The following is an 11,319-nucleotide window of genomic DNA, read 5'->3' on the forward strand; positions in this document are numbered from 1 at the left end:
CCCCCCCACCCCCGGGGCTCCCGGTGCGGGGGGTGCTGCCGTTGGCAGCCTCTCCGGGACCCTCCCCAGCCCCCTGCCGCCATCCGATGCGTCCCGGTTGTTGGCGGCGGTCGGGGAACGGGACCCCCACAAACCCCCAGTAGTCCCCCCCACCGGCGAGGCGCACCGGGGGCACCGGGGGCGTGTAGGGGGGGCTCTGCCCCGTGGGCTCAGCCGCCCGAAGTCGTCCCCCTGCCGGCCTCGTGTCCCGGGGCACGCCCGGAGCCCCCCGGTTATCACCGGGCGGGCTGTCCCCATACCGGCACCGCAGCCCCGTGGGGTTGCCGGATCCTGGGGCCCGGGGCGGCAGTGGTGCCCCCCGAGCGGTGCTGCCAGCCCCAGCCGGTGTGGAGCCGTGCTGTGCTGGTCGTGGGTGGCAGGAAATGGTCGTCCTTGTGCTCGTGGTGGGCACGCTGAGACCCCCGGGTACACACAGATCCCAGGGCGTGAACAGACCCCAGGGCACACGGTGATCCCAGGCACACACAGATCCCAGGCACACAGCAATCCTGGGGGATCCCAGATCACGCACAGACCCCAGGGCACACAGTGATCCCAGGGCATGCAAAGATCCCAGGGCACACAGCAATCCCGGGGGATCCCAGATCACGCACAGACCCCAGGGCACACAGTGATCCCAGACACACAGAGATCCCAGGGCATGCAGTGATCCCAGGCCATGCACAGATCCCAGAGCATGCAGAGACCCCAGGGCACGCAGAGACCCCAGGGCACGCAGCAATCCTGGGGGATCCCAGATCACGCACAGACCCCAGGGCACACAGTGATCCCAGGGCACACAGAGATCCCAGGGCACACACAGACCCCAGGGCACATAGTGATCCCAGGCACACAGAGATCCCAGGCCATGCACAGACCGCAGGGCACACAGAGACCGCAGGGCACACAGACATCCCAGGCCATGCACAGACCCCACGGCACGCAGAGATCCCAGGGCACACAGTGATCCCAGGCACACAGAGATCCCAGGGCACACAGTGATCCCAGGGCACACAGTGATCCCAGGCCATGCACAGACCCCACGGCACGCAGAGATCCCAGGGCACACAGAGATCCCAGGGCAGACATAGACCCCAGGGCACACAGTGATCCCAGGGCATGCACAGACCCCAGGGCACGCAGAGATCCCAGGGCACACAGTGATCCCAGGCACACAGAGATCCCAGGCCATGCACAGACCCCAGGGCACACAGAGACCCCAGGGCACGCAGTGGTCCCCGGGCACACACAGACCCCAGGGCACACGGAGGTCCCAGGGCACACACAGATCCCAGGGCACGCAGCGATCCCAGGCCATGCACAGACCCCAGGCTCTCGGAGCCCCGTGCAGCCCCCGGCACCGACCCACCCCGCACCCCAGCCCCACTGCCCCAGCCGCTCCCTGGAGCCCAGGGGTGGGCGCAGCGCCATGGGGTCCCCATGGGACTCAGCACGCGCTGTGCCCTCGGGACAGACCAGACCCTGACGGAGTCTTCCAGCCGCCCCGGGCAGCGTTTGGCAGCCTGGATGCTGACGGTGTGCTCCCAGCCTGGGGCTTGTCCCCTTCCCGGTGGGTGCTGGTGGTCCCGGTGCCCCGTGCAGCTGTGCCAGCCCCGTGCTGACCTGCCCGAAATCTCCGGTCCCTGGAGCAGTGGCCCCCGTCGGATGGTGCCTGCTTGTCCCTGCCCTCGGTGGGTTTTAATTTCCTCGTTCCCGTCTTGTTTGGCGATGATTTATCGATTTGTTTGTTTTCTCCCCCTTCTCCCTTTTAATATTTTGTGCCGTGATTCACGAGCGCCAGGATGAGCGATGGCGTTTGAAGGGCAGGAAATCATCTCCCCTGCCCGCGAGCCTGGCACGGCCGCTCCCTTACGGGGATTTACGGCGTGCCTGCGCCCAGCCTCCCCATCCTGCTTTCCCGGAGCCTGGTCCCACAGCTCTGAGCCCCATCCTACAACCCTGAGCCCCATCCCACAGCCCCAAGTCACATCCCACAGCCCTGAGCCCCATCCCACAGCCCCGAGCCCCTTCCCACAGCCCCAAGCCCCTTCCCACAGCCCCAAGCCCCATCCCACAGCCCTGAGCCCCTTCCCACAGCCCCAATCCCCGTCCCACAGCCCCGAGCCCCATCCCTCAGCCCCAAGCCCCTTCCCACAGCCCCAAGCCCCTTCCCACAGCCCCAAACCCCTGTCCCAAAGTCCCAAGCCCCTTCCCACAGCCCCGAGCCCCTTCCCACAGCCCCAATCCCCTTCCCACAGCCCCAAGCCCCATCCCATAGCCCCAATCCCCTTCCCACAGCCCTGAGCCCATCCTGCACGAGACAGGGCCGAGCCCCCCAGCACAACCCCACACCAGCCCCCACTGTCGCTCCCCCCAGCCCAAGGACTGCCGGTTTCAGCCAGAATGTTTTAATAATCATCTTTTTAGACTGAAGAAAGTTGGGATGTAGGTGGGAGCGCTGGGATAAGTAGGTTCACTCGGCTGGTGACTCACCCGGGCTTTTAACTCCGAAGTGCCTTAAATTAGGAGAAAAGCGCTTTCCTTGCAGCCACCCCCTGCGAGGAGTGGGAGCCACCCCCCTGGGAGAGCCCCAAAAGGCCCCGAGCAGCCCCCGCTGGCAGAGGAGTCCCAGGGAGGAAGGGACGGGCATGCGGGGGCACGGAGCTGGCCCCGCTCCGCTGTGCACACCCCAGCCCCCCCCTGCCCAGAAGGCTGGGGACGGTGTGGCCGTGCGGGGCTGGGGGCACGGGGCAGGAGCTCCCCACGAAGCCCCAGTGTTGGTAATAGAAGATGAAATGTACATTTATCCAATGAATATTGCTTAATAAGTGTTACACTTGTGATGTACTGTGCTTGTGCTGCGCGTGGAGAATACAAAATGCACGTGCAGAGATAGCATGAGAGAACGCACCGATTGATGATGAGGAGTGAGGAAGAGGACTAAAAGAAGGCCACACTTGCAAGGTGCCCAGATAACAGGGAGCCCTCGGAGCCTGGGAACCGAGACAAACCAACCTTACGGTTTGGACTGAGACCAAGGGCTCTGAGAGCACACGCAAGAAGATAAGGTGAAACGTTCAACTCTGATGAAGACGTCTTACTTCATCCCGACGACCACCCGGATGACCACCAGAGAGTACTACGCAAGCGCAGAAGGACTGATAAGATAATTAGCATAGGAAGCAGGGCAGGGCAGAGCTAGGAAACGAATATGCATAATGTGTTGCAAAACTTAATGCATATGTAATATTTCAGGGGATAAAAGAGAACACGGGTGAACAAATCGGGGAAGTTAGATCTGGGCAGGCATGCCCCTAACTTCCAGTGCCTAATAAAAGCACCTGCATATAATCACTGTGGATTATGTGTCTTTGCGAACCCAACATTTTGGTGACCCAGATGGTTCCCCGTGGGCATTGCTGAGGCGGCTCACGAACTGATCATGCTCCAGCCGGCACCGAGGAGTTTCTCAGGGAGCCATCGGCCACGACCGACCCCCACTGCTCACAACGTACCTCTGGAAGGGTAAGAGAAAAGGTGCTTTCTGGTAATCGGTACCGATCTGGGCTGGGAGCCTGCCGGTCAGACGCAGCAAAAGCCACGCACGGTTGGGGTAGGGAATTCCGGTGGTAAGCCTCGGCGCCGTCCGTCGGTCTCGAAAGCGCTGCAGGTTCGGCATCAGTGATCGGGGTTTGCTGCAGGTTCGGTTCGGTTCGGTGAGAGCTATAGCTGATAATGGAAAAACTTACAGGTATTTTGGGTAATAATGCGTCCATTTCACGATCTTCTCCATTAGGTCGCTTGCTGGCACATGGGAAGGAGGGAGGTTTTGGGCAAGAGTTACAAAAGGGTAAATTGATTGACTATTGTAATGTTTGGTGGCCGCAGCGTGAATTAGAAGATCAGGAGAGCTGGCCGGAGGATGGAACCTTGCAATATAATACTATTTTACAATTAATGTTAATTTATAAGCGAGAAGGCAAGTGGGGTGAGATCCCATGTGTGGAGCTGTTTTTCTATTTGTGAGATAAGCCTGAGCGGCAACGCGCTTGCGGGATAATGATGGCTAAGAAAACTGTTAATGAGCAATGCAAAGCATCTACAGGAGAAAAGCGGCATCAAGTGTTACAGAATGGTATGTTTTATAGGCAGGACGATGGAAATATAGATTTGGAAGTAGTACCATCAGCCCCATTAGAACAAGGGCAGGCTGGCAGGGAAGAAAGCGAGGGTAGCGAGGGGGGGAAGGAAGAAGGAGGAGCAGTAGCTTTGTCTGCCCCGGTATCGTATGGAACTCGATGATGAGACCAGAAAGGTGCTGCTGAGTGTATGATAAGAGAGAAAGATGGAATAACAAGGCAAAAGAAAAACATAATTGCTCATCTCGGACAAGGAGTAGGGACAGAAGGGCCAGTATACGTTAAAGTACCGTTTACTCCAGGAGACCTAGTGATTTGGAAACAAGCAGCAGGAACGTATCGGGAAAACCCCGATAAAGTTGCTAGGGCAGTGAAAATGATAATTAAAACCCAGACCCCGGACTGGGAGGACCTTCAAGTACTATTAGACACATTAATGGATTCAACAGAAAAGGATATGAATCTCCCTCCGCATTTCTGGAAAGGCTTAAGGAAACCACCAAGAAATATACTGACCGAGATGTAGAAACAGAACAAGCTAAGGCACAGTTAGCTCTTGTCTTTTTAGGACAATCACAGGAGGATATGCGGAAGAAGTTACAGAAACTGGAAGGAGCAGACCGGAGAAATATGGATGGGTTGTTAGAAATAGCCTGGAAAGTACACAACAACAGAGAAAATGAACCCGCTAGGAGGCAGCAACAGAATTTGTCAGCAAATTCAAGGCAAGGGAAACCAGGGGTTCAGGGGAGGGGGTTTGCTAGAGGACAGGGTTAGTCTAGGAAGGGGTCGTGGAGATTTTAGTGGAAATCCAGGAGGAAGATTAGGATTGAATCAGTGTGCTCATTGTAAAAAGGAAGGGCATTGGAAAAATGAGGGTCCGTTTAGGAGAGATCGATTCTCGGGAAATTCATTCCAGGATCAGGAAGCCGTTAAGGCAGTGGTGCTAGATTTTAGTAGCTGACTAGACACAGAACATAAAGCAGCCAAAGAACCTCTCGTAAAGATTCAATGAGGGGATAAAGAAGTGAGGATCTTGATAGATACAGGAGTGACATATTCAGTGTTAAACAGTTTAAAAGGACAATTGGGAAATAAGATGACTACAATAGTAGGAGCCACAGGGAAGGAGGAGGCACGGCCATTCCTACAACCCCTTGATTTGCGTTTCGGAGGTAAGGAATTAACCCATGAATTAATCCCACCCTTGCGATGAGATTTATTAGCTAAATTAGATGCAACAATAACCTTTGAGGATGGAGAATTATTAATAAAGGTACCTGAGTCCAAAACAGGACAAATCCTGATGATCAAAGATAAACCCCTTGTTAAAATTCCAAGAGAAGTAGAAAATGCAGTTACACCAATAGTATGGAAACAGATGTACCAGGGAAGTCAAAACTGGCACATCTGGTAAAGGTGGAATTAAAGGAAGGAGCCAGACCTGTTCGAATGAAACAATACCCACTTAAGATAGAAGCTAGGCAGGGGATAGTGAAAATTATTGACAAATTTCTTAAATATCAGATTTTTGAAGAATGCAAATCGGAATATAATACTCCATTTTTTCCAGTAAGGAAGCCAAATGGCGAATATAGATTGGTACAAGACCTTAGAGCAATAAACGAAGTAACAAAGGACATTCACCCGGTAGTGGCTAACCCTTACACATTGTTAACATCTGTGAGAGAGAAGTATAAATGGTTTACCGTGATAGATTTAAAGGATGCCTCCTTTTCCATACCTCTTGATAAAGATAGTAGAAAATTATTTGCCTTTGAATGGGAAAACCCGCAGAATGGATGAAAGACACAATTAACTTGGACAAGACTTCCACAAGGCTTCAAGAATAGCCCGACCCTCTTCGGGAGCCAGCTGGCCAAGGAACTGGAGATCTGGACAGCGCAAGGAGAAATACAGGTACCCAGAAGTCAATATTTATTGTTACAATATGTAGATTACATTTTGATTGCCACAGAGAATGAGTGTCTCTGCGCCCAAACAACCATTGAGATTTTAAATCAGTTAGGAATGGGTGGCTATACAGTTTCCAAAGGAAAGGCACAAATAGTTTGCTCAACTGTGACATATTTGGGGTGTGGGATTTCTCAGGGACAAAGAAGTCTGGGCATCAACAGGATAGAGCCATCTGTGCTATCCCGGAACCCCAAAATCTCCATGAGCTAAGGGCCTTCTTAGGAATGGCTGGGTGGTGCAGACTATGGATAAAGGATTACGGACTCATAGCCAAGCCCCTTTATGAAGCTCAGAAGGTGCAGAATTTCGTTTGGGGAAAAATACAGAAAGAAGCTTTCAAGAAACTTAAAGACGCTCTAATGAAGTCACCAGCTCTGGGTTTACCAGATTTATCAAAAGACTTCCAGTTATTTGTACACGAAAGACAACGACCAACATTACAAAATGTACGTGCAGAGATAGCATGAGAGAACGCACTGATTGATGATGAGGAGTGAGGAGGAGGACTAAAAGAAGGCCACACTTGCAAGGTGCCCAGATAACAGGGAGCCCTCGGAGCCTGGGAACCGAGACAAACCAACCCTATGGCTTGGACTGAGACCAAGGGCTCTGAGAGCACGCGCAAGAAGATAAGGTGAAAAGTTCAACTCTGATGAAGACGTCTTACTTCATCCCGACGACCACCCGGACGACCACCAGAGAGCACCACGCAAGCGCAGAAGGACTGATAAGATAATTAGCATAGGAAGCGGGGCAGGGCAGAGCTAGGAAATGAATATGCATAATGTGTTGCAAAACTTACTGAGTATGTAATATTTCAGGGGATAAAAAAAAACGCGGGTGAACAAATCGGGGAAGTTAGATCTGGGCAGGCATGCCCCGAACTTCCAGCACCTAATAAAAGCACCTTCATATAATCACTGTGGATTATGTGTCTTTGCGAACGGTAACACCAGGGGGTTTGCAGCCGCCTGCAAAGGGACAAGCCGTGGAGCCAAGGCTGGGGAACCAGAGCCAGGGGACAGGGAAAGCCACCACTGGATGCCCAAGCTCCCGAATGCTCTGCTCTCCTTTCAGCAGGGCAGGTAAGCAATTCCCAGAAGTGCTCCAAGAGTCAGCCCCTGTCTCAACGCCCCATGCGCAGCCCCCAAAGAGCACCGGGACCTCCCCGGACCCATGGGTGCAGGGCTGTGCACAGGGTGCGGGCAGGTGAGGGCAACACTTGAACCCCTCTGAGCAGGGGCAAGGGGGAAAAAAATGCACCTGTGGGAACTCTCCAGGAGCTGAGGGGTCCGACCCTCGCCCCTTCACACCACACATCCCTCAGCGCAGGCTGTGTGCCCGCTAACGGGACGGAAGGGGAGGAAAGGTTGGCAGAGGCTGTGTGGGGAAGCTGCACGTCACCATGGGCAGAAGCTGGCTCCCAGAGGAGGAAAAACCCTTCTGGACATCTCTGGTGGGATCAAGGACCGGTCTCTGGGAGGAGAAGAGGCCCCCCAGCACCCCTCAGCAGGATGTGGCCATGTCCCATGCACTGTGAGCGGCTCAGCCCCAGGTCTGTGCCTTGCTCCGGGCTGGGCACGGAGGGGCCGGCTGCATGGGCTGTGCCACACTCCCTGCTGAGCTTCCTGCAGGAAAGAGCCCAAATCTGCCCATCTCGGGCACAGGGAAACCTTTGCAGCAATGCCCTGAGCATCACCAGGTCACCTCCTGCCTGGGTGGAGAGCTGGAAACACAGCAGGAGCTGCTCCGCTCAGCGCAGGCTCTCGAAGCCAGCATGGCACCTGCGAGACCACGCTCTGCTCTCCATGTGGGGACAGCTCCGCAGCACCCAGCCACCCGCTGAAGCCTGGGGCTTAATTAAGGCTCAGCAGAGCTCACGTCTGCCCTGAGAGCTCAGGGCTGGGGGTGACCCCTGGGGGATCTCCTTCCCTAGCCATCCCCTGGCCCATGGTGGTCCCCGGCTGCCCCGCTCCCAGGTGCTGTCCTGTCCTCACACCCCTGTGCCACGGGGACACCGCTGTCACCAGGAGATGCCACCAGCCCAAAGCGATGCTCAGAAGGTGAGTGGGCTGCCTCCCCGTGAGCAGCATCTCCGTTCCATCGGTAGCTAGCTCTCAACCTGCCTAACGGGGGCTCTGCTCGTTTTACTTAATGAGCAGTTTTTAATCAAAATGTCCCGCTGCACTAAGCCAAACGCCCTGCAGAAATCCAATCATGGGGCATGGCTGCGAGGAAGCCGAGATTACGCCTCCTCCTCCTCCTCCCCCGATATCCTTGCTGGAGCTGCCCCCGGTAGCATCTGAGCCAGGGAAGCTGTGCAGGGCTGCGTGGGCCCCCTGCCCTCCGGTCCCTGCAGCACCAGGGGGAGGGAGAAGGGAGCAGCTCCGGAGAGCCCCACGGGGGTCCATGCCCTGGGGCCCCCAGCCCTGAGGGACGGGCACTGCCCCGGTGGCAGCCATCTCACAGCCGCATTCACCTGCGTGCCAGGGGTCAGGATGCCACCCAACAGGGACAAAGGGATGCGTGCACCCCTCTCCACCTGCGCTGCGCGCAGCCCCGTGCTCCATCCACCCCTGGGCATGGTCAGGAACCCGCAGCTGTGCTGCACAGCCCCGCAACAAAACTCCGCTCTGGGCAAAAGCTGCAGCTGGAACTGGCCAGTTACCATCAGGAGAGCATCTACCCATGGCAAAATGAAGCTTTTTCTGGGGTCAGGTACCTAACTTTCTGATTTTTTGTGTGTGTTCATATTCATTCCTTCCTGCTGCTCTCCCCTCACCCCGCCAGCTGCCCAGCCACGCAGCACGATGCCAGGAAGGACGTCAGCGGGGCCAGCTGTGGGGATGCCACAGAGGCTCCACATGGGATTTCCGAGGCTGCAGCTGCACTTGCACATGCCCCTGCCCAGGTGTCTGAGCACAGACTGGGCACAGAGGCTGCGTCAGAGGGAAGTCCAGAAGAGCTTTGTGCCCCTGCTTACAGGGAGTGAAAATACCCAGAAATGGCCTCTACTGGGTTTCTTCCATCTGATTTCCTTCTGTCCATCCACCCTTCCTTCCACCACATCTTACCCTTTGTCTCGCCTTGCTTTGCTTTGCCTTTCCTTCCCAATCCTTCCCTCTTCTGCACGACGGGGAACAGCTCACCCTAAATACCTGCTGTGTGTCTATGAGGGGCAGGGTGCTCCCCAGTGCGCAGGGAGCCTCACCATGCTCATGCCATGCTCATGCCAAGCTCATCCTTGGTGAGAATCAGCAGTGAATCCCCCCCAGTTCCCCTTTCTCCCCCCCCCCCCCCCCAGCCCCTCAGCACCTCTCAGCCCTGCCCACCGATGCTGGGCACCCCCTGCACACCCTCAGTGCTGCACCTGGTCCTGGTCCTGCAGCCGTCCGTCTGTCCTCCCTCCCTCCCTCCAGCCACTGTACCTGGCTGCTGCAGCTCTGCCCCGGGGAATGCCCAGGACCCCACATGGGCTGGGGCTGAGGGCAGCGAGGTGGTCAGGACCCAGGGAGGGGGACATTTGGTGCCCACCAGCCACCATGCGCAGGAACTGGGGGGCACAGCAGCAGGCACAGTTGGAAGGTGATCAGCCAGCAGCATCCCAGGCTACTGGGCCAGATCCACCATGTGCCAGCTGCTGGAAACCCAGGCAGCACGGCATCCCTGTCCCACCACCAGGAAGGACAGCATCCTCGTCCTTTCCCTGGGATGCACAGCATCCCTGTCCTGTCCCCAGGTGGCACTGCCTCCCCCACCCGTCCCCAGGCAGCACAATGCTCCCATTCCTGCTGTGTGAAGGCACTGCCCGAAGGGTGCTGGCGCTGGCTGCTCTGAGGGGGCTGCCACCAGGCAGCTCCGAGCAGGCTCCCAGTGCTCAGAACCCCGGCTCCTCCACAGCTGGAGCATCACCTGCACCAGGACTGGAGCGTCTTCCTCATGGTGCTGGTGTCCCAGGGAAGGACGTGGAACACAGGAGAGTTGTGGCTGTGCTGGGGCAGGGGAGGGAGGAGCTGCAGGCACCACCTCTGAGCCCCCTCCAGCAGCACCATTAAACCCTCTCCATCCCCAGGATCTCCCTGCCCACCTCGCAGAAGGAAATTTGTGAAAATGGATCTGAAGTGGAGGTCCTGGGACTGATGTTCATGGCCAGGCTGAAGCGAGCTGTGTTCTGCTTTGAAATGAAGTACCGGTTTGGAGAAACAGTAATTATGCCATGATGATAAACAGCAGCTGCCGTGACACGGCCAAGTTCACCAGGAATAGCAATCTGTCATCCCAGCACACACCAGAAATATGGAAGTCGTTAAGGTGCAAAAACCCTCCCTGACTTTCTGAGGCACGCTGCAATGCTGGGTATTTTCATGGCACGTTCTGAGCTCCAGGCATAGCACAAGAAGCAGAGGCCCAGGGGGTCCTGGAGCACGGGATGTGGAGGTCTCAGCCCAGAACCACACACTCATCAGGTCACGGTGGCACAGGAGGTGCAGGCTCAGGACCAGGGGAACGCCAGAGAGGACAGGGAGAAAGGTGCCAGCACCCAGTGCTGCTTCTGGGGACTGCAGGCTGCCCTGTTGTGTGCCCCCCACTCTGTGACTGCCAGGATTGCCCTCCTGTCAGCACCTGCCTGACACCATCCCACCGTGTCCTGTCCCTGCCCCTAAAATATCCGTGTGCTGCACACTGGAGCTGTTGTGCTTCTGGCCATGAAAGAAATGCCTGCAAAAAGCTCTTCCCTGAGATGCAGAGGCAGATGGACAGGAGACAAACAAGCACAATCTGCAGGCAGCACGGCAGGGCCTAGAGGATCTCTCCACTTCTCCAACTCTCTCTCTCCCTGTCTCTCCACCTCTCCTTCTCTCCATCTGCCTACCTGTCCCCTCTCCATCTCTTCACTTCTCCACCTCTCCATCTCTTCACTTCTCTATCTCTCATGTTTCTGTCTCCATCTCTCCCTGTATCCACATCTCCACATCTCCATGTCTCCACATCTCATCTCCATGTGTCCACCTCTCCACGTCTCCATCTCCCCATCTCTGTCTCTCTATTTCACCATCTCTCCATGTCTCCATCTCATCATCTTTCCATGTCTCCATCTCTCCACCTATCCATGTGTTCATCTCTCTCTCTCCACCTCTCCACCTCTCCACCTCTCCATCTCTCC

The sequence above is a fragment of the Oxyura jamaicensis genome, chromosome 1 (assembly GCF_011077185.1).
Source record: "Oxyura jamaicensis isolate SHBP4307 breed ruddy duck chromosome 1, BPBGC_Ojam_1.0, whole genome shotgun sequence".
Taxonomy (NCBI): Eukaryota; Metazoa; Chordata; class Aves; order Anseriformes; family Anatidae; genus Oxyura; species Oxyura jamaicensis.